The following is a 23,270-nucleotide window of genomic DNA, read 5'->3' as shown; positions in this document are numbered from 1 at the left end:
GGTCTCTGTGTTGGGATCTGGGAGCCTTGTGTCTGGATGAAGGCTTGCTACCTGTTTGGCGTAAAAACGGGTTGGTGCTGCTATCAGCAAGGACTCTGAGGCAGAATTGCTGCATGGTGTGAATTACCACCAACACCGCAAGGTGACTTTTTGCTTGTTTATGACTGCTTGTTTTGTCACTTGCCTAAAGTGTGAATAAAACCCTGAACTGATTGATCCAAAGAACTTGTTGTTGCCTCTATACTGCGTCTGCTAATGCTAATCCTGTCTACCAGAGCGAAACCCTAATATATATATATATATATATATATATATATCATTGTAATCCTGCCTGTAATGATAAGTAGATAACTGCAGTAAAATGATTTGTTTTGCAACTTTTCAATGCATGTGCGACAAAATCTTGTCACACAGGCGTTTTTATGCGTCCTTCACCACTTTGGAGTCGCGAGGGTCGAGATATTGGCCCTGGCAAATTTACTAACATTTATAGAAACTGGAAACAGGCGTAAAAAAGTAGTGAAAACTACACCAGTCAGGAGCTGCCAGAGGTGCGCCTAATTAATGACCAGGCCGGCACCTTGTGATCAATTGGGCACTTCCTCCAGCAGTGAAGGGGCTATCGAAGACCACCTTAAAAAGCTGCCCTTTGATAAATGATCTCCAGTGTCGTCTTCTATGAATTCGCAAATCAGTCCACCCATTTCCAGCGACCACTAATAGGGCCTCCATTACAGATCTGGCTTTTTGGAGAGTCCTGAACTACAAATCTGTCTAGTTCTCTGTTTAGGACCAGTCCAGAACCGCTGACAGGTCTGGAGAATTTATAGCGGCTGTGATCTTCCTCTAGTGCACGGTGCCTGTCAATTATTTGTCTGTAATGTGGAGATAATAGACAAGTACAATAAGAGGTCAGAAAAAACAATCGCTTCCCCAGAGATGAAATGCGCACTACAAGGAATGAATATATAGATGTGTGTGTGTGTATATATATATTCAGCCGGCTGGTGTACAGAAATAGAACACAAACACGTTATCCTTCAGCGCGAGGAGCTGAGCGCTCCACTCACCCGCCGCATATTAAAAAACAGGAGGATAAATAGAAAGTCAATATTGAAAGAAAAACATTTATCTGCAGATCGCCAGATAACGAGAATCAACATGACTGCAAAATGCAGGACAGAATTTTGGTTCACTTTATATGTATTCTGCCGAGATAAAACGCTAGTAAATCAAGAGATTTCCCAGCTGCCAAGATGCAATAAAAAGACAAAAGAACTGCATGGTCCGTCTATAAAGGGATTCTCCGCTCTTTGCATTCTCTGACTCGATGGCAGAAAAAAACTTTGTGTACTGGGAGGTCCCAGCACGTGATATAGCTGGACTTGTTTGGCTCTGATTGACATTTTGGGAAGGTAAATTAGTAGATGTCGATTTACATAATAATGCATGTGCGCCAGTAAAATCTTTAAAGGGCATCTGTCAGCAGATTTGTACCTATGACACTGGCGGACCTGTTACATGTGCACTTGGCAGCTGGAGACATCTGTGTTGGTCCCATGTTCATATGTACCCGGATTAAGATGTGCCCGCAACTGAGCCTCTAGGAGCAATGGGGGCGTTGCTATTACACCTAGAGGCTCTACTCTCTCTGCAACTGCTGCGCCCACTGGACTTTGATTGACAGGACCAGGCGGTGAGAAAAATCCTCATACTTGGCCCTGTCAATCAAACTGCAGAGGGTGCGGCAGTTGCAGAAAAAGCAGAGCCTCTAAGTGTAACGGCAACGCCCCCATTGCTCCTAGAGGCTCATTTGCATATATTAAAACATTTTTCTCAGCAATGTTGACACGTGTGAACATGGGGCCAACACAGATGCCTTCAGCTGCCAAGCGCACATGTAACAGGTCCGCCAGTTTTATAGGTACAAATCTGCTGACAGACGCCCTTTAATCTTTTGCACACACAGTTCCAATATTTGTGATAAAAAAAAAAGTAAAGACTCTATACTGAAAGGTCCCAGTCTTTGCCAAGACACAGGGCACAAGTGGGACCTGATCTATGCTGTTTTGTATCCTTTTTATAGCTGGAGGTAATGATTAGGCCCAGGATACATGGTGACGTAGGATAGGTTCACACTAACGTTAGGGATTCCGTTATGGCTTTCCATTATGACATGGTTACAACGGAAAATAGCGGAATGCCCAGACAGAATGCCAAACGGAAGCCTTTAAAAGGCATTCTGTTTGCTTTCCGTTCTAATAGAAGTCTATGGGAAAGCATATCGGGTCTGTCTGGGTCCCGTTATGCAAGACGGAAAACAAAGTCCTGTCGACGGATCCGTTTTGATTCCCATAGACTTCTATTAGGATGGAAAGCAAACGAAATGCCTTTTAAAGGCTTCCGTTTTGCATTCCGTCATAATACAAGTCTATGGGCAGAAGAACGGATCCGTCCTATGGATTCCGTTATTTTCTGTTATAACCCTGTTATAACGGAAAGCCATAACGGAATCCCTAACGCTAGTGTGAACCCACCCTTAGGCTAAGTTCACACGAACGTGCGTGACCCGTGGCCGTATTGCGGCCCGCAAATCGCGGGCCGCAATACACGGCCACAGTTCCGTGTGAATTCCGCATCACGGATGCGGACCCATTCACTTCAATGGGTCCGCTAATCCGGAATCGCGGAACGCCCGCACGGGACGGGACCCCTCGGAAGCACTACGGAGTGCCTCCTGGGGTTACGTCCCGTTGTTCCGTTCCGCTAAAAGATAGAACAAGTCCTATCTTTTCGCAGAACGGCCGGATCGCGGACCCATTAAAGTGAATGGGTCCGCGATCCGATGCGGCTGACCTACAGCCGGCGAACAAGCATTGCGGCCCGCTTCACAGGCACGGGTCACACACGTTCGTGTGAACCCGGCCTTACTGTGGTCTGAGAGACATGGTAAAATTGCAGGGCTACCGTGTTGCGATGGTTGCTTGTGGCAAAAAAACTAACAAAAAACTTTGCTGTGGTTCCAAGTAAATTTATTCTTTTGCAATCTGCAGTAGCAAGACTTTTAAAAAAAATAGTAGAAGGCCTCGTTCACACAGTTAGTATTTGGTCAGTATTTTTCATCTGTTGGCCAAAACAAGAAGTAGATCTAAAAAAATAAAAAAAAATAAACCTGAGGCCATTATACTTTTTCCTCTGTAAATTCCACTCCTGGTTTTGGCTTATAAATACGGATGCCAAATACTGACCAAATACTGACTGTCACACCTTTATTCATCCTCTTGAGATTTTGGTTTAAAAAAAATAAAAGACCCCAAACAGGGTGGTGCACCAGGATATCTATCCTGTAGTGTCCTGCTGCGACAGGCTTGCATTGTGCATTTAAAAAAATGTATATATACTTGACCGCGACTGCTTCAGTCAGTCATTGGGATGGACAAGGATAGCTGAGCTCTGTCACTCCGATAGAGACTGAATGGAGTGACAGGACGTGGCACCGCTCGTGATCGTGGGGGTCCTTATGGTTGGACACGGATCAGACACTTATCACCTATCCTCTGTATTTGTGATAACTTAAGATTTGGGAAAAAATGCCATTTAAAAGCCCCTTTAAATGGCCCAATGTGGCAAGCACTTGTTGGGAAGGAAGCGTTCGTTCCTGATAATTGCTTGCTCATCAGTGGAGGTGATGGCTGCATTTACAGTATGAGGAGCAGCGATCACTAATGCCATCGCTCGTCCCCATACAGACTCGTTGTTTGCCAGCAGCAGAGGCTGTTTAGACGGCACAATCTGTGATTTAGGTTACCGCATGAATGATCCTATTACCAGATGAACGAGCGTTTCACTTGTTCATCGGGTAATTGGCAGCACCGTTACACCGGCAGATTGTCGCTAACGAGTGTCTGTACGAACACTCGTTAGCGATAATCTGCCTGAGCTCCGGGCAGTGTAAAGGGGCCTTAATGAATAGAATTTACCAGCTCTGTCTAATCTGCTGCTGTTTATAGGTTAATTAGAAGTAGATTTTTGTCATTTTGCTGTTCTTCACAAGTGGCCTCAAGGAATCTGGTGATTTACACAGACCATATCCTCAACAATATCAGTTCTTGGGCTGGGTTCACGTTGCATCTGGGAACTTTGCCTACTATCCTCTGTCCCTCATTCACTTTCGTATGCCAAAGGGGTGGTCCTTTGGCATATGCCACACTGGGGCTTACCTTTCTTCTTTTTATTCTATGCAGAGGGATAAAAAAAAAAACTAAAACATTACACACATGAAATGAAATGACAAATGAAAAATAGAACACTTTGAATACTTAAAGGGGTTGTCCAATTTCCTATATTGATGACCTAACCTCAGAATAGATCATCAATAGGAATGAGCGAATCGACTTCGGATGAAACAACCGAAGTCGATTCGCATAAAACTTTGTTCTAATACTGTACGGAGCAGGTTTTTTACAGCACAAATTAATTTATGAATTATTACCTGAAGTCTCGCGAGACTTCGCTAAGCAGTGACTTCGGCTCATCAGACCCAATACATTCTAATACTGTACGGAGCTCCTGCTCCGTATAGTATAAGAACAAAGTTTTATGCGAGTCGACTTCGGATGTTTAATCCCAAGACAATTCGCTCATTCCTAATCATCAATATCAGATCAGGAAAACTGGACAACCAAAAAATTGCTAGTGGTGCTCGGTCAATGATCACACAACCAAGGTGCTGCACCATTTATTTTGGGATCTGCAGCAGGGTATATGTTTGGGCAGGGTCACATTAATATTGGGTGGCATTTCCCCTTGATGCGATACAGGCTACCAGTCTGGCATGGTGATGGTCATACAGAAGATGGATCCTTTGATATGTCATTCAATCCATAGTTCAGCCAGGGTGGTTGTTGGTTACTGTGCATGGGAGCTCTATCACCCCACCCAGTCCCTGAGATTCTCAATGGGGGAGAGATCTAGTGATGGAGACGGACAAGGGGATACCCTGAGGAGCACATGGTGTAGTACGGGCAGTGTGGGTGGGCTTTATCTTGTTGGAACACTATGCCTACTAACTGAGTTAAAAAAGGCAGTAGGACTGGTTCCATTATGTCCTGGACATACTGATGGTTGGTCTATGTTCCCTCAATGAATGCCAGACGGGAACGGCCATGGGAGCTAATTGCGCCTCATACCATGACTTGTTGTGTTGGTCCTGTGTGTCTAGTGATGGTCACATTAGATTTCGACTGCAACTTAAAAAAAAATAAAAAAAAATAAAAAAAAAGTGCAGTCTTATTCCGGTTGCATTAAAACCTGGAGTAACAGGTCTAGACATTGTCCAGTCGTTAATATTGATGAGCTATCTTCAGGATAGGTCATGAATTGCTTATAGGTGGGGGTCCGACACCTATCGCTCCCGCTGATCAGCTGTTTGAACAGTAGGCTGCTCTCCATTCGAGCATTGCTTTCTTTTCTTTACACTGCACTTCGTCTCACTTGAATGGAGCGAGTGTTTGTAAATACACTATGCCACCGCTCCACAGGAGACGACGCGTAGTGTGAAGACCAGGACCTCCTCGTCTCACAGCTGACGGGTGGAGGTTCAGGGTGTCGGACCCCCGCCTATCAGATATTGATGACCTCTCCTGAAGATAGGTCATCAGTATTAGAGGCTGGACAATGGTGCATCGAATTTATCAAACACTGTGCGACTGGTGCAAATGACAGCAGTGCAGATTGAAGAAAAGCAGACTTCCGAAATTACCCTCATGATAAATTCACTCATATTTCCATTACTGAATTGCCATAGTTTCAGGTCTAGAACATTTTTCTTTGCAAATTGTATTACATTAACCTTTTCCTTGTTTCTTTATCATAGGAAATAATGTCCAGATTTCACAATTGTATCGCCACATTTGAGGGGGTGTTCCAGTCTAAATGAAAGGTAAGCTGAAATGTCACTATACAGAACTCAACACAGACATGCTGAAGGGCACAAGTGCTGAATATTTGGGTGCCTTCACTCGTGGCAGAAAACATTGGTGCAACAATCTGGATGATTAATAGTTCTCCATGTATTCCTTAGGAGGTTAAAGGGGTTTTCCGAGATTTTTATCCTGATGACCTACCCTCTGGATAGGTCATCAGTATCTATTCGGTGGGGGTCCGACACTCTGGATCGTTGCGGCCTTCTTCAGGTTTCTCTAGGCCAGTGAAGACACGTTCATCAGTCACATGGCCTAGGCGCAGCCCCATTGAAGTGAATGGGGCTGATCGCGATACCAAGCACAACCGCTATACAATGAAAAACGCTGTGCTTGGTGAGAAAGCCGCGGTGCTCACAGTATCGCTGATTCCTTCTCAAACAGCTGATCGGTGGGGGTCCTTTGTGGTCCGCAAAACACTGATACTGGCCATGTGTGTTCCACATTTTGCAGAACGGAATGTCCAGGCCATAATAGAACAGTCCTATCCTTGTCCGTAATGCGGACAAGAATAGGACATGTTCAATATTTTTGCGGATTCCACAGAACGGACATGCCGTAGTGTGCTGTCTGCATCTAGTGCAGCCCCATTGAAGTGAATGGGTCCGCACCCGACCAGCAAAAAATGCAGATTGGATGCGGACAAAAAAAATACGTTTGTGTACATGAGCCTTTAGGGTGGTGCTAAACTGCGGTGTTGTGGTTACACTGTTATACTAGCTGTGATGTCACTTTACGGCCTATAGACGAGTCTTGATTCATATTCAGTCTGAAGCTGTCTCTCCATTCTCTAGATCAATATCAGATCAATTCTGGTGTCCTCCATGTAAATCATGTGCGCTGCTGCTCCATTCAAAGCCTGGGACAGTGCACAGGTGAGCAGCAGCAACAGACATGTGCGACCGCCGCTCCATTCAAAAAGGAGAACATGGACCCCAGTTGTCGTGATTGTCGGGGGACTCAGGCCCCTGCTGATTAAGTACTTGGATAAGGGATAAGTGTAATTCCTTGGAAAACCCCTTTAAAGACTGATTCACACGACCGCGCTCAGTCAGGGAAGCACTGCCCATGTGTTGACCTCCTCTCCCGGACCGACCTCTGACCCGAACTGACTGCATCATTGTGATTTATGATAGTCAGCTGCCATCTGATCGCGGCTCTGTTGTACTGTGCTGACATCCATGTGCTGTATGCATAGCATACCGAGGACTCAAAGTAGGGATGAGCAAATCGATTCGTTCATTAAACAGACTTCTTGAGTAGCAAGAGGCCCCCCCCCCCCCCTTTGATTGACAGGGCCGGACATATCGCCTGGTCCTGTAATTCTCGCGCCTGCTTTGCTCTGAGTAGCGGCACAGGCATAGAGGCCCTACTGCTACTGCCGAAGCAGCGCAGGTGCTGACTGTGCATGCGCAGCTGCAGTTCCAGGGGTTTGATGAACAAATTTATTTAAACAAATCGATTTGCTCATCTCTACTCCTAAGCTTTGCAATATAATGGAAGGGGACTCGGGTTCTTCAGTCATGGACCCTTTTCAAGCTTAAGGTAGGCTCAGACAGAGGATTTTGGGCGCAGGTTTCAGCACAGATTCTATGCCGAAACCGCCGCCTCTTGTTTTCAATGGGAGGCCGCACCGCAGTTCATGTGGCCAAGGTTTTTGCTGCTTGGTTTTCAAGACTGCGCCAAGAATGTACAGGTCCATTCTGGGTTTGGCTACCACGCGGACTCCTCACAAAGCCACACCAGGAGCCTGCTTGCAGTACAGCTCCATTCAGTGGAACTAAACCTACAGCGGGTTCACATGAAAACCCACTGCAGCACATCGCACCGTTTTATGCCGTCAAAATCCTCTGTCTGAACCTTACTGTGGGCGAATGCTAGTGAGACCCCCCCCCCCCTATGCAGATTAGATTATGCCGTGCAAATTTGTATGCCTCTATACGGGTGTCTTTACACGTGGTGGAAAAATCCACTGGAAAATATGCCATATAAGGACTTCCCCCATGTTATCCTATGGGGTTAAAAAGTGTCAATCCCTGCCCTGTGTTCTACTGCAGAATACCCCTTTGCTGGTAAATAATGATGTGTTGGGGCTTTTCTAGAGCGGAATGTCTCCATTCATTTTATGGCGGTGGAATCCCTTAATGCGCAACTCATAGATTGTAAGCTCTTGCGAGCAGGCTCCTCATTCCTCTTGTTGTAATTATTTACATGTCTGTTACTATGTTATTTAGGACATGAACCCCTGAACCGTAAAGCACTGCGGAATATGTTGGCGCTATATAAATAAAGATGATTATTATTATCTTAAGCCACAAGTGAAAATCTGCAACAAAATCCGCATCTTTGTAGAAATCAACATCTGCAGATTTTCACCCTAAAAGATTTGCTCGCTCATTTGTCAGAAGATCGCTGCCCTGTTTACCTTGGGTGGTGACGGGAACGAGGGTTTGACTGTCCCATCACTGGCCCTTGTACCTGTGCAAACTGTACTTACTGTACGTTATTTTATGGCAGCATATCTTCTGGAGGTGTATCATTTGAGGACAGTCCTGCTGCCAAAGGTACTCATTCCTAAAAAGACGGCTCTGATGGACTCGAGCAGCTTTCTTATATTGGCATTTTAATTTGGGTCCATTGAACGTACAATCCAGATCCTGGGAGGTGCTGTCAGGGCTTTGTACATGCTGTATCTGTGCAGATTCAGCTTTCCCATTCTGCGGGGGCTCGTGTGGTATGGGATCTATTATCAGGTTGGGTTGTATGCCATCCGGTTGAGATCTGTCCACACCAGGCTTGAGATGGAGAAGGCCTGACGAGAGGACTAGTGAATTCTCTAACATCAACAAAAAATGTTCTTTTGTGTAAGCAAAAATCAACAACTTTGTCCCTTTCACTTTGCTGCAGCAGCCTCAGCAGGAAAGCGGGAGGAACGAGTGCCCCTCCCTGTTGGTAAAGGGCGGTCGGATCTCTCAGCTCAGCACTTACCAGCGGATTGGTGTAGCTAGTTGGCCAGCTGTCACTAGGAGTAGAGGACACAAGATAAGCTCCTGCGAAGGAATGTCCTAGCCTAGTTTGCACGTTGCTATCCATACTGCCTCATATGCATGCGTTACATTACCTATCTGTACAGTAGTGCCAATTTTTGCACACGTCTTAGTTGTTTTTTATGCCTTTAACAAAATTCATCTATTAATTGAATTAAACGGCGCAATTTGAAATTCTGCTTTCAGCGTTTTGCTGTCCGTCTGACGAAACTGAGCCAAACGGATCTGTCCTGGCACACAATGTAAGTCAATGGGGACGGATCAGTTTTCTGTGCCACACAATCTGGCACAATAGAAAACGGATGCGTCCTCCATTGACTTTCAGTGGTGTTCAAGACGGATCCGTCTTGGCTATGTTAAAGATAATACAAACCGATCCGTTCTGAACGGATGCAGACTGTTGTATTATCTGAACGGATCAGTCTGTGCAGATCCATGACGGATCCGCACCAAACGCGAGTGTGAAAGTAGTCTAAGAAAAAAAGTTGTAGGTATTATGGATTGTTAGACACGATCAGGATTGTGTGCGGATTTTCCGCATGGATTTGCGTGCGGAAAATCCGCACCGTAGGTCATGTACATTGTATTCTATGAGAATTTGAAAATCTCAATGCACACGATGCAGATTTTTTCCACACGGATTATGACCTGTGGTGCAGATTTTAAAATCCGCAGCATGTCAATTTATTTTATTTTTCCTGACTGGATTTTCTTCATTCATTTAGTAAAATCCGCACCAATTGATGCAGATTGACTGTATGGATTTGCCTACGAACACCTGCGGATTTCAGTGCGGATTCTCCGCACATGAATCCTGGATGTGTGCACGTGTGTACCCTTAGAGGTCCAGTGACTAGTAATTCTAAGCACTGCTGACTATTCCAAATGATAATGGTGTGTCAGGAGTCGGCTAAAACTGTAATTGTCCATTTTGATTAAATTTAGGCTGCATTCACACGTTCGTGGTGTGTTGCGGACCCGCAAATTGCGGGTCCGCAACACACCAGCCCGTCGCCCCCATAGAAATGCCTATTCTTGTCCGCAAGCTGCGGACAAGAATAGGACATGCTCTATCTTTTTGCGGAGCTGCGGACCCAAAATCGGGGCCGCGCTCCGCAATTGCGGCTGCAGACAGCACACTGTGTGCTGTCCGCATCCATTCCGTTCCCATAGAGAATGAATGGGTCCGCACCCATTCTGCAAAATTGCGGAAAGGATGCGCACCCATTTTGCGGACGTGTGAATGGAGCCTTAAGGGAACCTGTCATTAGCTTTATGCTGCCCATACTAACAGCAGTATAAAGTAGAGACAAGCGAGTTGATTTCAGCGGTCTGTCATTTAGAAGTTAAAAGTAAGTGGTTGCCGAGAACCGACACCACAATCATTGCAGACTGGGCCTGGAAAAGAGTCATGGCCACCTGAGAAGAGTCCTGGTTATTCATGACTTCCTGCTCTCCTGCCCACCTGCTGATGACTGACAGTCTTCTACCTAGTTTTCTCCCATTCTCTTTAGGAGAGAACTGCCAATCATCATCAGATGGGTGATAGTGCAGGAGATTATGGATAACCAGGACTCTTCTCAGGTAGATTTGACTCTTCTCAAGGCCCAGGCTGCAATAATTATGATCCTGGTTCTCAGCAACCACTTACTTTTAGCTTATGATTGACACACCGCTGAGATCAGCATTTCTGTCACTATATTATGCTGCCCTCAGTGAGGTTAGCATAAAGTTGATGCCAGGTTCCCTTTAAGATTTGGATTATTTTATGATCAGTAGGGATCTGCCCTCTGGGCCCTCACTGATCCTGAAAATGCATTATTTTTCACAGCACAGTGGTGCTCCCATTCACCGGAAGTGTAGGGACCTTCACCCAGCCTTATTCCATTTAATGGGACTCCGTTTCTTGCACAGCGGGTGGCAGGGGTTCTTCATTCTCGAAATTGTCCAGAGTCCCTGAGTTCAGACCCCCGGCAATCATAAAATAATTGCATATTTGAGCGAGCGATATGCCATCACTTTGAGATGGGAATACCCCTTTTAAATATATACCGTTGACACATTATTCTTTTTAGTATGCAGCTATATTAATCCCTTGTGAAGCTTCATGTGGAATATGTGCTTCAGTTTTGGCCTCCACATTGTAAAAATCATATAGAATTGCTGGAGAATATTCAAAGCCAGGCAACTGGATTAATAAACGTGAGGTCTGTGGAATTGACCGAAACAGCCAAGCAGTGAGCTGAGTGGATCGGTGATAAATGCTTTTGGCTGGAATACTTTTTTATATATTTTTTTAAAATTATATATATATATAATATTTAATGTGGGAACTGCAAGAAGTTGAACTTCGCGGATGTTGTAATTATATCTGTGAAAGCTCTTACTGCAGTGCCATAAAAAGGCCTCCTGGTAGTCCTGATTGGCTCCTGGTTTGGTTTCGACCTGCTGTTAGTGATTTGTACATTACGCAGAGCACGGCTGGCATGGCTAACAACTGGCAGCAGTGTCGATTTACCTGCCAACCATCATAGGACCCCAAAGGTCTAGTCCCCATCTATTTCTCAGCCTTGATGAGAAACAGAACTTTTCCCGAGCTCCATAACATGTACTCGAATACGTCAAGAAAATATATATCTGGAAATGTGCGCCAATGTCTAAGACCCGCCTTAATTGCTAACTATTATTAGATTTCCTTAATTATGTGGGTAAACAGGCAATGACATGTCTCTTTCTAAAACTGAAGGCCGCTACTGTATTTCGTATCTGGGGAGCACATTTATTGACTGAAAGCGTCTCCATTCCCTCCCCTGCTTTTGTAAATCACAGGGAGTTTTTGTTAATGTTAGAGTGCAAATTAGACATTGCATCAGCGTAGTAAAGTAGGTCTCTAAAGCTCTCAGGAAGTAGCCGTTCAGCCATTAATTGCAGGGTAATGTGTGTTTATTAAACCATCTTCTCAGTTGCACATGGAAGAGTGTGCGCTAAAACATTTATGAGCTTTTCTCTGACCCTCTCCGTAAGCGGAATGGTCCCCATTTATCTGTTCGAGGGAAAGTGACATTCGTCTCGGTAAAGCTGAAGAAATGCTGCTTACATCTATTGTTTAGTGATAGATTGCAGCCTCACAAGCAGGAGGATGACTGTACAAGCGCAGGAGGGGAGGAACCGCTTGTGCTCCACCATTGTCTGTCCTGACCCCAAATGACATCAAGTACCTGTGTAGCCGTCCAGCTACGGATCCGCCAGAGTTGCTTGTGTGTGACTATAATGATATGTCTAATCAGTGCACGGTGTACAGTTTAATATATATATCTATTAATCTGATATCGATGGCTTGGAACATCAGGTTTGTAACAGAAAACCACTGGCCCACAATGTGCACACAGTAGTTCTATCTGTGTAATGGACATGTAGCAGAGCTGTGTGTGCAATGTGTATATAGTAAACTATCTGTGTAATGGACATGTAGCAGAGCTGTGTGTGCAATGTGTATATAGTAAACTATCTGTGTAATGGACATGTAGCAGAGCTGTGTGTGCAATGTGTATATAGTAAACTATCTGTGTAATGGACATGTAGCAGAGCTGTGTGTGCAATGTGTATATAGTAAACTATCTGTGTAATGGACATGTAGCAGAGCTGTGTGTGCAATGTGTATATAGTAAACTATCTGTGTAATGGACATGTAGCAGAGCTGTGTGTGCAATGTGTATATAGTAAACTATCTGTGTAATGGACATGTAGCAGAGCTGTGTGTGCAATGTGTATATAGTAAACTATCTGTGTAATGGACATGTAGCAGAGCTGTGTGTGCAATGTGTATATAGTAAACTATCTGTGTAATGGACATGTAGCAGAGCTGTGTGTGCAATGTGTATATAGTAAACTATCTGTGTAATGGACATGTAGCAGAGCTGTGTGTGCAATGTGTATATAGTAAACCATCTGTGTAATAGGCATGTGGTAGAGCTGTGTATGTAATATGTATAGATAAGATGCCTTTATTGTCACTGTACAATACAATGTAATACAATGAAATGTTGTTTGGAGCAATCCTAGATGCCATGGACAGAGGAACAAGAACTGACATTTAAACTAAAGCATTACACTAGAAAAAAACAAAACATTGCACTAGAAAGCATTACTATTCACAGTTCACAGCATATATATAGCAAGAGCAAGGTAGGAAGTGCTTATGAGTATATATACACACTGATCAGACACCACTGCAGACAAGAGATCATCATGGGTTCATGAATGCAGCAGTCACTTTCAGTCTGTGGTAGTTTCTATCCTAGGAAGGGGCAATAATCTCCATGCATTTAGGAGACTGATTGCTTTGGGGTAAAAGCTGTTCTTCAGCCTAGAGGTGCGGGCATGTAGGGCTCTAAGACGCCTACCAGAGGGTAGGGGAATGAAAAGGCTGTGGCCGGGGTGAGTTGGATCCCCGCAGATAATCTTTGCCCTGTTGCTGCAGCGAGCAGTGAAGATGTCCTCCAGTGATGGTAGCTGAGTACCAGTGATTCTGCCAGCCATTCTGATGATGCGCTTGAGGGTCTTCTTGTCCTCAGAAGTACCACACTGTGATGCAGTATGTGATAACAGATTCTATGGTGCACCTGTAAAAATTGACTAGCAGCTGTTTTGGGAGTTGTTCTTTCTTCAGACTCCTCAGAAAATAAAGCCTCTGAAGGCCTTTTTTTGGTAATTTCTGTTGTGTTTTTTATCCATGACAGGTCCTGACTAATATGAACTCCCAAGAATCTGAAACTTTGAACTATCTCCACGTTTCCACCATTAATGCTAATGGGATGGTGTCCATTTCGTTTCTTCTTCCTAAAATCCAGAATTAGCTCCTTTGTTTTCTTGGTACTGAGCATGAGGTTGTTGTTCTTACTCAATCTCTCTAGGTTCTCAACCTCTTTCCTATAGCCTGTTTCATCATTGTTGGAGATCAGGCCTATCACGGTTGTGTCATCTGCAAATTTTATAATGGTATTGGTATTGTGAATAGGTTTACAGTCATTTGTGAAGAGGGAGTAAAGGAGAGGGCTCCACACACAGCCTTGCGGTACCCCAGTGTTTAGTGTTAAGGATGAAGAGAAGTGCTTGCCCATGCGTACGATTTGTGGTCTTTTTGTAAGAAAATCCAGTATCCAATTGCACAGGTGTGAGCTGAGACCCAAGTTGTTCAGTTTCGTTGCCAACTTGTTGGGAGGGATGGTGTTAAAAGCCGAGCTGTATAGTAGTGTCAGGTGGGCGCAGCATGCGTTAGGTTGGCGCCGCGTGCGGCAGCAGTGGTCTTATGTTTAGTGTATGATGGATGCATGGGAGACTAGCAATGGTTTCCCTGCAGAAATATCATAACGTTATGTGGGCCTATGCATTATATATATGAATTGCAGCAAAATTTGTACTCATCCTCGGCTAAAAATACTCCTCGAAATTGTTAAGAGGAGTATTTTTTACTTCTGGAAAAAAAATTGTGCGACCTCTGTTCGTGGATGAAACACTTTTTCACGGATGTCAAACAGATATAAAAATGTGAATGAGGCCTTAGGCTACTTTCACATCCTTGCTGTGAACTTCGAAAGACCTGTTGAACAGAGGAACAGCCTGACGGAGTTCACCGTATGCAGCATAGCCAGATAATGCTTCACATAATCCCATCCCCATTGACTACATTAGGTTCCGGCCTCTTTCCGCGAGAAATGCCTTCTGGACCAAATGTTGTCATGCAGGGCTTTTTGTCCATCCGAAAGCCGACATTTCTCCCAGAAAGCAGCCAGATTCCGGTCGGATCCCATTGTAGTCAAAAGGGATCCAGCAGTGCTTATAATTATCCGGCTATGCCGGATACTGTGAACTTCGTCAGGCTGTTCCTCTACTGGTGACGTGACCGTAGCCTTAGGTTCTGAAATATCATAATATATTTCATTAATTTTTTTGTTGATTTGTGGTAAAAGATGATTATATGAATAGGATTATATCAGTTGTTGTTCTTTAGGACCTACAGCTACTCTGCCCCAGAACAGTATCTTTAGTCGGTTATCTTACAATTTTTCTTTTTCTGTTCCAGCACTTGACTGATTCTGAACCAATTAGGGTACTTTCACACTAGCGGCAGGACAGATCCGACAGGCTGTTCACCCTGTCGGATCCGTCCTGCCACCAGACCGCCGCTCCGTCCCCATTGACTATAATGGGGACGGGGCGGAGCTCCGGCACAGCACGTGAGAGGCCGCTGGACTAAAAAGTCGGACATGCGGTACTTTTAGTCCGGCGGCCTTACGCCGTGCACTGGCGTGCTGCGCCGGAACTCTGCCCCCGTCCCCATTATAGTCAATGGGGACAGAGCGGCGGCAGGACGGATCTGACAAGGTGAACAGCCTGTCTGATCCGTCCTGCCGCTAGTGAGAAAATAGCCCTACCCGTATGCAGAAGCCACAGAAATATTTATTGTTGATAAGACACACATTATGTAATAGTGCTCTGTTTGGAAGTTTTTATGGCTGATTTAGATGACCGATAAGAAACTCGTTTTAAATAAACTGCACTGTGTTTGGTCTGTTTTCTCGCAGACCTATTCACCTCAGTGAACGAGTCTTGCAGAAAAATCGGAGTTGGATGGTGCATGCCATGTCTTTCTCTGTGTGGAGTGACCCATTGACTTAGTGCAGGGATGCTTAACCTGCGGCCTTCCAGCTGGTTCAAAACTACAACTCCCAGCATGCTTGTACATTTCAGCACATGCAAGCCATGACCATTTTAGCTTGCAGAAATAAGTCAGACAAATGTCTCCTGGGTTTTTGATGGAATTGAACGGAGACAAATGTTCAGATCTGTGGCTGGCTAAGGCTACTTTCACACTCGCGTTTGGTGCGGATCTGTCATGGATCTGCAAAGACGGATCCGTTCAGATAATACAACCGTCTGCATCCGTTCAGAATGGATCCATTAGTATTATCTTTAACATAGCCAAGACGGATCCGTCTTAAACACCATTGAAAGTCAATGGAGGGCGGATCCGTTTTCTATTGTGCCAGATTGTGTCATAGAAAACTGATCCATCCCTATTGACTTACATTGTGTGCCAGGACGGATCCGTTCGGCTCAGTTTCGTCAGACGGACAGCAAAACGCTGCAAGCAGCATTTTGGTGTCCGCCTCCAAAGCGGAATGGAGACTGATCGGAGGCAAACTGATGCATTCTGAGCGGATCCTTTTCCATTCAGAATGCATTAGGGCAAAACTGATCCGTTTTGGACCGCTTGTGAGAGCCCTGAACGGATCTCGCAAACTGAAACCAAAACGCCAGTGTGAAAGTAGCCTAACACTGTTGGAGCAGTGAAAGGCTCCTAGCTGCCATGCTGTTGTGTTGTATGATTCAGCCATGGTCAAGATAGCAGAGATGAGTCTTGCATGACCTCAAAATTAAAAATGCCCACTTTCTTCAGGTGTTCGCCCTGCAGAAAGATATTAAATTAATTAAACTTCCACCTTCAACTACCACTAGCTCCCCTTCTTGGTTAGAAAAACGGATTTCAGACACATGTAAGATTCCTAAACCGCTGTCTACCATATATAAAGAATTGCTCTCATCCTCCCCTCCTGAGCTACACTTCCTCAATTCTTGGGAAAGGGAGCTCTCTATTCGGCTCTCAGATCCGGAAAGGGCTTTTATCTTCTCACACTCCCATGGCTTTAGTCGCTGTATTAGAATACAAGAGAATTCATATAAGCTACTTACCAGATGGTACAAATCCCCGGAATTTCTACACAAGCTCAACGCAGACATCTCAAGTGAGTGTTGGAGGTGTGGGAAGGATATAGGTTCCCTATTACACATTTGGTGGTATTGTGAGAGGATCAAAACGTTCTGGTTAAGCATAGATCAATGAGGTTTGTGCTACGCAGGTCAAACTAGATTCCAAACTGATCTTACTTTGGTGCCCCAATGACTCGCTGTCCCCCTGTAGATCTGATCTGATCTTCCCACTATGCTCATCACAGCGGCGAGATTGCTGATACCGCTGCTTTGGAAGAATGCTGAACCTCCTACTGTAATGATGTGGTGAGACAAGGTGGATCAGATTAGATAGATTTGAAGAGCTGGCCCATTGGGAATCCTTCACCCGCCTTCAATTTCTTAAAATCTGGTCACCATGGAAAAACTTTAGAAAGTTTACTTGACGGAGTTAGATATCTCTTGATTCCCCCCCAACCACTTTCCCCCCTTACCATTCCTTTCCCGTTGTTCCCTAGTGTTATTATTTTGCCATTAATGGTTTTATTTTAGACACCATGTACAGCTTTGATTTGCATTATTTGTCACTTCACTTCCATGAAATGCTTGTCATTCTGCCTTTCATCAAAGTTTGATGGTATGTGATTGTATGGTGTACTTTATTCTTTTAATAAAAAGAAATTTGGTTAAGATAGCAGAGATGCACCTGCTGCGTGGTGTAGTATCCTACATTTTATATCGTTGTCAGGTTTGCAGTGAAATAAATGACTCCTTAGCAAACCTTTTATATTCTTGGTAACCCACAAGGTGACCAAATATTTGCATTGTGAAGTGTCGCAATTGCGTTTGAGAGCTGGGCCGGCCTTGTTTGAACTATTAGTAGGTTTATGAATCACCTCAGCATTGCGTGGACTTCTTGACACTGTAAAAACAAACAAGCTTCTTCATGTGAAGTTATGTACGGCGCATTCATTGAATTTCTGTTCAGCGGCAACGCTTTGTGCTAGCGAATGCCGCTTATTAATGCAGTGCCACATCTGTATCAGAAACCAGGTGTGCCAAGGCTTCTAAAGTGAGCCGAAGACGTGACATTCACCACTATTTGTCCACCAGTGCTTCTGACCAACATTACAGGTTACGTCCAGCTACCAACCGTAAAACGTCCCGGCTGTGGGCTTCTATTTTTTGGGCAGAGCCACGGAACGGGCACAATGTGCTGTCCGCATGTTTTGCAGCCCCACAGAAATTAATGGGTTTACATCCGATCTGCAAAAAATACAGTCGTGTGCATATGGCCTGATAGATGACAACCTTGGCCATTGGCTTGTAACATGCTGACATATTGTGACAAGCTCTTTGCATTCACTGTTCACGTAATACAAACCGCACGGATGTCGCCCTTGCATTGAGAACCACAAATTGCGGTCCCCAACTAGAGCTGCAGTAAACGATTATTTCAGTAATAGAGTATTCTATTGATTATTTTTTACAATTAATCGAGTATTCTAATAAGATAAATTTAATTAATAGACTCTTTTCCTTTATAAAAACTCATCAGACCCCAACACCCTTCGTTCCCCCCTGTGTGATCAGCCCAAGTGCTTCGGTTCCCCCCCCAGTGCCATCAGCTCCGTTCCCCTAGTGCCTTCAGCTCTCTCCCACCCCAGAGCCAGCAGCACTTCTCCCCCACCCCAGAGCCAGCAGCACTTCTCCCCCACCCCAGAGCCAGCAGCACTTCTCCCCCACCCCAGAGCCAGCAGCACTTCTCCCCCACCCCAGAGCCAGCAGCACTTCTCTCCCACCCCAGAGCCAGCAGCACTTCTCTCCCACCCCAGAGCCAGCAGCACTTCTCTCCCACCCCAGAGCCAGCAGCACTTCTCTCCCACCCCAGAGCCAGCAGCACTTCTCTCCCACCCCAGAGCCAGCAGCACTTCTCTCCCACCCCAGAGCCAGCAGCACTTCTCTCCCACCCCAGAGCCAGCAGCACTTCTCTCCCACCCCAGAGCCAGCAGCACTTCTCTCCCACCCCAGAGCCAGCAGCACTTCTCTCCCACCCCAGAGCCAGCAGCACTTCTCTCCCACCCCAGAGCCAGCAGCACTTCTCTCCCACCCCAGAGCCAGCAGCACTTCTCTCCCACCCCAGAGCCAGCAGCACTTCTCTCCCACCCCAGAGCCAGCAGCACTTCTCTCCCACCCCAGAGCCAGCAGCACTTCTCTCCCACCCCAGAGCCAGCAGCACTTCTCTCCCACCCCAGAGCCAGCAGCACTTCTCTCCCACCCCAGAGCCAGCAGCACTTCTCTCCCACCCCAGAGCCAGCAGCACTTCTCTCCCACCCCAGAGCCAGCAGCACTTCTCTCCCACCCCAGAGCCAGCAGCACTTCTCTCCCACCCCAGAGCCAGCAGCACTTCTCTCCCACCCCAGAGCCAGCAGCACTTCTCTCCCACCCCAGAGCCAGCAGCACTTCTCTCCCACCCCAGAGCCAGCAGCACTTCTCCACCTCTCTCCCACCCCAGAGCCAGCAGCACTTCTCCACCTCTCTCCCACCCCAGAGCCAGCAGCACTTCTCCACCTCTCTCCCACCCCAGAGCCAGCAGCACTTCTCCACCTCTCTCCCACCCCAGAGCCAGCAGCACTTCTCCACCTCTCTCCCACCCCAGAGCCAGCAGCACTTCTCCACCTCTCTCCCACCCCAGAGCCAGCAGCACTTCTCCACCTCTCCCCCACCCCAGAGCCAGCAGCACTTTTCCACCTCTCCCCCACCCCAGAGCCAGCAGCACTTCTCCACCTCTCCCCCACCCCAGAGCCAGCAGCACTTTTCCACCCCACCTTGTGAAATCATCTCCTCCTGACACCCAGAGTGCACAGCATCATTGGTTGCTATGACGCTGTGCACTCCGGGTGCCCGGCCTTAGGCCTAGTTCACACGAACATATGGCTTTTATAGTTTTTCACGGATCCGTTCCGTTTTTTAGCTCCGTTGTGCTTCCGTTTCTGTTCCGTTTTTCCGTATGGCATATACAGTATACAGTAATTACATAGAAAAAATTGGGCTGGGCATAACCTTTTCAATAGATGGTTCTGAAAAAACAGAACGGATACGGAAGACATATGGATGCATTTCCGTATGTGTTCCGTTTTTTTTGCGGACCCATTGACTTGAAAGGAGCCACGGAACGTGATTTGCAGGCAATAATAGAACATGTTTCAACGGAACGGAAAAACTGAAATATGGAAACGGAATGCATACGGAGTAAATTCAGGTTTTTTTTGCGGAACCATTGAAATGAATGGTACCGTATACGGAACACAAAAAAACAGCCCGTACAGTCGCAAAAAAAAGTTCATGTGAACTAGGCCTTAGTCGCACCAACTTACCTTTCCAGCAGGGGTGCCGCCGACACGCCATCGTTCTGCGCTGCTCTGCGTCTGACGTCACACAGTGCATTAGGTAATGGCGTGTGTACGTCAGGTGGTCAGTTCAGCGCGGGACCATGGATGTGCTGTGGAGTGTCCGGAGGCCCCCTGCTGTAAAGGTGAGTATTGCGGGCCAGCGGGAGACCACGGAGCTGGAGTAATAGCAAGCACTTCACTCCCACTCTGTGGTCACGTGACACTAACGAATCTTCGATGCAAAAAAAAAAATTTGCATCGAGGATTTTTTTCTGTCTAATTACTATATTCAATCGAGTAATCATTTCAGCCCTATTCCCAACGCACGGAACGGCTGTGTGCATGAGGCCTTAGTCCACTGCACGTCTCTATTCACGATGATGCTTATTCAAAACGCTGCAGCCAGTCGCTGGCTTCAGCAATGACGTATTGACATCATTGAGGTCGCCTCTGTGGCCAGTGATTGGCTGCAGTAGTCACTCATTGTGTCAGCAAGTCATGGCTCAAGCGCAGTGAACAGAAACTGGCAGAAGACCCAGGAAGAGTCAGCATGGGGAGGGAGGGGGTTAAGGTGAATATTACTACTTTTGTTATTTTATGGCAGCGTAAGCTGTTTGAAAAACATTTTTTTTTTAAATCAATGTGGCAGGACTACCTCTCTATTAAAAACCCATGGTTATCCTCTTTAATTCAAGTGGTGTATAGTTTATTTTAGTGCCTATCCGTCATGAGTAACACAACAGACCTTATGATAACATTTCGCCTTATAGCTTGTAGCTTCTCTTTTCAGGAAGCCCTGCGTACTTCCTCTTTATACTCTGTCAGCAATCACATTAGCATTCTTCCAGTCCATAGACCTCACTGTAGCGGGTGAGCCGCGTTCAAGCTGTCAACACTTCCTGTTTATAGAGCAAGCAACTACTACTACTCCTCTCGGACAACCTCCCGTACATCTACCAATCCGCAGCAACTGACCTCCGTAATGTGGACCTGCGAATAAGCATGGACATGAAAAAGCAAATCACCTGCAGCACCGTGCACCCGAGTTACCATGGGTTTGGAAAACTCACATTGAAATACAGCCTGCAGCTGTTTTCCATTTGTGAATGACATAACCTCTTTAATATTAAAGCGTGGTCAAAAAAAAAGCTAATGTTATGCTGTGGCATTATTGTGTGTAATGTGCCTGTCACTAAGGTAATGCAACCAGCCCAGTCATGCTTCCCGTGCCCGCAAACCCTGCATTACTTCTGTTGGCAAAAAGATGGTTTTAGCAAGTGGTAATTGGTTTCTGGGGCCGGTTTCTTCACTGTGATTCATTGCGAAGTTTGTTACCATAATGGCTTGTAAATTAACTACTTTTACGTTTGCCATCATTCTTCTTTAATTAACATAGGCTGTACTGTAATTTTCTCCTTAGACTGCACACTGTAAATATACCTTTTATGATACGCTACAGAACATGCCTGCCCTGCTTACAGGAAAATAGATGGGTGTGCTGCGTGAGCTGCTTTCCACCGGCATCCGCGGGGCAACATGACACCGTAGATTGCGTGAGCCCTGATAGACATCAATAGAAAACAGCCCAATGGATGAATACATATGGCCGTAATACCACGCTCATATCCTGCCATGTATTCTTACCGTACATTTGTTTTGTCCCCATTTTCAGAAGTAAGCACGACAAAGTGAAAATTGCTAAAAAAAAATAATGGCATATCTAGAGCATACTTATGTTAGGGGGAAAAATGGCACAAAACAGATGCAGCTAAGAAAAATGCCATAAAAAATGTTTTGTCTGTATTGCAACTCCGGCAGGCTGTTCCTTGCCGGGACAGCCTGCTGGATCAGGCCACCACACATGTAGAATGTAGCCCCATGTAATAACAGTACTGGGGCATCTGTTTATTTTTTTGCCTCTATGTTGTGCCATTCCTCTATTATTCCTACTAGAAGTTTATGATTGACTTGCCAGCAGTCTGAAATAAAGGACAGGCTAAGTTTTACCAGTTGGGAGAGAGGGTGTCCCTGCGTGGTCTAAAGCCTCATTCACACGTCAGTGTTCGATCAGTGATTGTGAGCCAATAACAGGATTGGAGCCTCCACAGAGATAAGGTATAAGGGAAAGATCTGCACCTGTTCTGTGTTTAGAGCCGCACCTGGTTTTGGCTTAAAATCACTGATAAAAATTTGTGATGAGCGAAGCGAGCTTTGGATGTTACATCTGAAGTTGCTTCATTCATATCTTCGGATTAATACTGTACGGAGATCAGTCTCCGTATGGGCTTCGATGAGCCGAATATCTTCAGTAATTGATCTTTAAAGTGGAAAACTAGTTTAACACTTGAAACCGAACCTGGCTTCGGTTCCGAGTTACCACAGGCACGGTCATCAGTGACATAACAAGGCGGTGGGGTACATATTTTTCCTTAAAAAAAAAATATGAAAAGCATAGAAAATGGCAGGTGTTAGAACTCACTCATGCACGCGATTGTTTGCAGTCCGCAAATTGTGGATCCCGGCCGCGTGCATTCTGTATTTTGCGGAATGGAACAGCTGGCCCCCAAGGCTACTTTAACACTGGTGTTTTGGCTTTCCTTTTGTGAGATCCATTCAGGGCTCTCACAAGCGGTACAAAACGGATCCGTTTTGCCCTAATGCATTCTGAATGGAAAAGGATCCGCTCAGAATGCATCAGTTTGCCTCCGTTCCGCCTCCATTCCGCTCTGGAGGCCGGACACCAAAACGCTGCCTGCAGTGTTTTGTTGTCCGCCTGACAATGCGGAGGCAAACGGATTCGGCTTGACACACAATGTAAGTCAAGGGGGACAGATCCGTTTTCACTGGCACAATAGAAAACGGATCCGCCCCCCCCATTGACTTTCAATGGTGTTCAAGACGGACCCGTTTTGGCAATGTTAAATTTTTATTTATTTTTTACCCAAAGAACACACAACACAAAATGGTATGTAGCAGCCACCCATAAAGGTTTGTGATCCTGCAGTAGGTAGATCATTTTTATACACTAACATTGTGCCCTGTGTGAACCTGACCTACAGTTAGGTCAATATATATTTGGACAGACAAAATTTTTCTAATTT

General features: G+C 45.6%; 1 protein-coding gene across 5 annotated transcripts in view; it reads left to right on the top strand.

The window, feature by feature from the left end:
* NCOA2 (nuclear receptor coactivator 2) overlaps positions 1–23,270 on the top strand; it is a 219,980-nt gene that overhangs the window by 107,218 nt on the left and 89,492 nt on the right. For 4 of the 5 annotated variants that reach the window (XM_040433417.1, XM_040433418.1, XM_040433421.1 and 1 more), the window contains one exon: positions 5,876–5,941. The gene's annotated coding sequence lies outside the window, so the exon portion shown is untranslated. Of the gene's footprint in view, positions 1–5,311; positions 5,323–5,875; positions 5,942–23,270 lie in introns of those variants that run through there. The other variant, XM_040433420.1, reaches the window with a different exon arrangement.

This window comes from Bufo bufo, chromosome 5, assembly GCF_905171765.1.
Source record: "Bufo bufo chromosome 5, aBufBuf1.1, whole genome shotgun sequence".
Lineage (NCBI taxonomy): Eukaryota > Metazoa > Chordata > Amphibia > Anura > Bufonidae > Bufo > Bufo bufo.
Note: the sequence above shows the minus strand (reverse complement) of the source record. Positions and strands in the feature narration are given on the sequence as shown.